Here is a 4,551-nt window from a genome sequence, read left to right as displayed (position 1 = left end):
AAGTCCTGTCCTCCAACCCCAAATATCCCTAAAATAAATAGTTGGATTTATTTTTTAAAAAAATCTACAACTTACATTTTTATTCTAATTCAAAAGCATTATTTATTTCTAAAAAAACAAAACAAAAAACATCTGCATTCACTTGCTCAGCTCTATAAGACACATACAGCAACTGACAAATCAATATTGTAACAAGTCTGGGTCACATCCAGTTGTAGTTAATTAATGCTGAAATTAACACCTGACCTGAAGACTGGTTCAAAGGTGTAGCCAAGCTTCCAGAAACATGAACAGTGAAGGTTGTGCCAAAAAAGACCAAGTCTGGAGACATGGAGAGGCAGATCCTCTCCAAAAAGGGACCGCAGGTTTGGTCCAGACCCACATTTCTTTTGCTCACTCCAACAGGCAGCAACACAACCCTGAAAATAAAATAGGAGAAATTATGATAAGAACTGAGAACTGCTTTGTTTATTTAAATCATAAACAAACACATTGATCAAAATGCTTCAGAGAGAAAAAAACTAGAGATAAACAAATAAGATGCACATAAAAATAAAAAATATACTCAAGTTAATTTTAATCCCTTTGTGTTATCTTAAACAACACTGAACACTCTACTAGAAAAGAACAAAAAATATTCACGGGTTTCAAGTTACAGCAGCTAGTTAATTGTTAGAGCAATGACGTAGTTCTTATCAAAACATACGTCCTTCAAATAAGGAAGGAATTATTTGTCTCAAACTCACGAACTGGATTAACTTTAGTGTGCTCTGCCATTATGGTAGCTATATGGTATGGTATAAATTGTATTGTGTTGTCTTTATTAAATTTAAACTTCTGTGAATGTGCCTTACCGTTGTCCCGGGACATGTGTGGGGGAGTTGCTGGGACAGTCATAAGATGGACAGCTCAACAGCTCCTGATTTCCACAGTAACAGCCTCCTGAGCTCACTACAGCCACACTGCACCTGAAAGGCAAGACCGAGGACGTGATAATAAAATCGGTTCTTTCATTTGGTGGGTACTGAACGAGGTTATCATATTCGCCTAGTATTCTAGTGTGTTCGGATTATTTTGTGACCATCTTGACAAATTTTAAACAAATAAAATACAGTTTAAATAAACGCAGTAATGGCGGATAGGAAAATCATTTGAAGCAGCACGAGCTGCACTGTGCCTTAGAAAAGCGCGTGTGCGTTATTAGCAAACGAAAAGTGGCGAAATTGGGCTATTTACTAGATTTAACTTCATTTAGTTCTAACACTTTTGTAACACCGCAACAACAACGAAGCATCTTAGTAAAGTTTTATTCACTCCTGACTCACCCTCTCCTTCGGCAGCGAGCAGAGCAGTGCCCCGGGTCAAGGTCAGCGCTGCCCCATTCACTGTACGTGGGGCTGTCCGGGCACAGGCCGCTGCAGACGGAGGCACATCCCAACAACCACGAGTCTGCGACGGAACGCACCGAGGGAACGGAAACTGCAGCACTGAAGTGAAGAGAGAGAAAGCTCCACACCGAAAAGGCAAACCCGGGGCGCATGTCTCCTCTCTCTGAGGGTGTCTGAAAGGCCGCGGCTGAAACGAGGCTCAAACTAAAAACAACTGCACCTGCGCAAGTGAAATAGTTCTTCATGAATAAACTAACACAACGGAAGCAAGGTGTGGGACACTCTCAACACAGGGATTGTTTGCATTTAATGGCCGTGAGGAGGCAGGGGCAGGGGTCAAATATTACCCAATAAATTATAGTCTACATACATGGAGCTGAAGACAATCTGAACACTAGACAAACAAAAAGCTAACTGTGGATGGATAGCGTAAAGCGTGGTAGACCCTAAATTTATTCAATGACGAGCAGAGGGTTTGTAGCCTATAGTCTAACCACCTGACTTTGAAGTTTAATGCTTCCTAATGTTAAGCAACGAGTTAGCCACAGCCTACATAGATGGCTACAGATCACATAGGTCACATGATTTTGATCACTCTGATGAAACCTGCTTTAAATACTGGGTCAGCTTCTTGTTTTAAAATATGGATGTAGTATAAATGCGCATTTGCTACTTCCATATTTGTTCATGCTGAGTGTTGTTATCCCGTTGTGCGTGTCAAGTCCTGTTGCCCAAACCATTTCAACATTTAGCCTCATATTTCTGTATTCCGTTTTTGACATACTTTCAGGAAATTGACTGACCCATTTGTTTTGGCAGTTTGTCGGCTATTTCATTAAACACACTGATTACATTAAGCATCTGTTATATATAGGTTAATAATGGAGGAACAAAATTCATTGAAGCCACTAAGAATCAAAATGAAGAACCCCAGTCATGCTGTCAATCACAGAGTAAGAGCTGCTCCAGGCTGCTGGTGCCTGTGGCGCGCAACTGGCAATGCGAGTCTTTTCCTAATCTGATGATTTTGTAATTAGGTAGGCATACAAAAGTCAATTTAACACAGAAAGCATAAAATAAATATATCCTTGCTCTCAACATATCCCTTTAATTCCATGTGTGAGACTGATGTCTTGTGGCATTGTTTCCTTGAAGGGGCATATTATAATAATGAGTTGATATGAGTATGTGGCTGACAGATGCTATCTTTTATCGGCACACTTATGTGTAAGTAAATTTTCATCTTTTATTTAAGATACATTGTTAAAAACGTATTCACTTTGCCAGCTAACAACAGCGGTCCACCTTAAAAACGTCTTCCGGATCTCCAGACCTCCCCTTTAAGAGGACTACGTAGTTGCTTTCTAGGCCAACAGAGGGCGCTTGTAGACCGCACATCTGCCTCCTGTAGCCAGTGCCAGAGAGAGGCACCGTGGGGGTAATCAAATTCATTTTCTCTGCCCGCTCTACGCGCATACCCTCCTGTCGGGTTCGATTCGTCGGTTTGATTTATCTCATATTGAACAATACGGTTTTTGCCAAAGACTTTTTACGCACATATAAACTGTCCAAAACAAAAGTTTCTATGTAAGAAAAATGATCAAACTTAAATAATTGTTGCCTTTTGCGCAAAATAGCTTCACCACTCCACACAAGCCTATGATTTTGGTTTGGTGTTTTGATGGCACGCTTTATATTGACCAAACATGGCTCTGCCATTGAGTAGGCTATAGGCTATTTGATTAAAATGTCCTATCATTCAGGTGTTTTTCTGTGGGTCTCCTTAACCGCGGTGTTGAGACCTGATCCGTGCAGAAAGTGGACAATTTCTTTGCTCTTGGATGGAACCCACTCACAACCGCGGGCTCATAACTCTGCGTGATAAGTCCTTACGGGCCGCAAGTGAGCTTGAATAAACGGCTTATTTCGATAAGCGTGCGCTTTGATCTGAGGACAGCACGCGCCGTGTCACATTAAACAAACGCACTGTTCAACGAAATCTTAAACTATAGCCAATGCTCCCGCGGGGTGGGAAAGTGTGTTATATAACGCCCGGTCTGCGCCACGCGGCACCAATGCGCTCTGCCGCGTGGAGATGAGAGAGAAAGGCGCGTGAACCGCTCCGCTGTTGTCTTAATGAAGACCGATGCAGAAATGACCGGCACGTGAATCAAACGAACGAGCTATTTAATCCCGTCTTTATTTATTTTTGTTTGATATATTGAGCATTTTAAAGCATGGGTATCATTGTAAGTGATGAAGCAACTTCTCTCATAAGGATGATGTGGCCTGTGAAAATATGAGACGGATTAAATAATTTTCTGAATATGGCTGTGATCTGCTGTGATCGTAAATAAAGAGCAGATCAAAGAAATGTGACTGATCACGCTCACAAACCTTCAGTGTTCTCCTCGTATTTCTGTACCCTTTAGGTCATAACGTCACACAAATGTACCCTTTAGCTTACTTTGTGTAAAAGTAGCTGGATTTTTCCTTTTTGAAAGACTAACTTTATCTCATAGTTTGTAATTATTTATTTCGCTATAGGCTAGCCTATCGAAACTAATATTTCATCAGCTGTGTTTCGTCACTATGTTTCTGGTGTCAACACCTTCACCCAATTTGTTAGTCTACCTAGGTTCATGCGCCTCGATCACATCTTTTTCAATGAATGATTACAGAATAATTATAAATTCCCAGAAAACTGATTTGTGTCTGCGTTATTGTTTACTTTTTTAACAGGATCCCCATTAACCGCTAATAGCCGCTACTCTTCCTGAGGTCCTCTTAAAAATAGACATTACACTAAAGAAATTAAGTTATGTCTCTTGCTCAAAACACTGACACTGAGAGAGAAGGCAGGAGTTTAAATGTTTTATAGATAGTAAAGATATTATTTGTGTTTAGGCAATTCATAAGCAAACCAAATATTTCTTTTGAAAATTGCCTTTGAAAAAAGCCAATTCTCCGCGTGTAATTGCGCATAATTTTAGTACAGATCACTTATCCAATAACTAAAATTATTTTTCAAATAAAGGGAACACTGTGGCTAGAAAATTATAATCAATGTATTGCCTCTTTAATAAACTACAGTTTACTGAGTAATTTCAGACTTGTTCAGCGTGCTCTGAACTCCAATTCAGCACGGCTGAATCTGTCATTT

This window comes from Boleophthalmus pectinirostris, unplaced genomic scaffold (assembly GCF_026225935.1).
Source record: "Boleophthalmus pectinirostris isolate CB_2022bp ecotype Guang Dong unplaced genomic scaffold, ASM2622593v1 HiC_scaffold_15, whole genome shotgun sequence".
Lineage (NCBI taxonomy): Eukaryota > Metazoa > Chordata > Actinopteri > Gobiiformes > Gobiidae > Boleophthalmus > Boleophthalmus pectinirostris.
The sequence above is the reverse complement of the archived record's forward strand: the minus strand, read 5'-3'. Positions refer to the sequence as shown.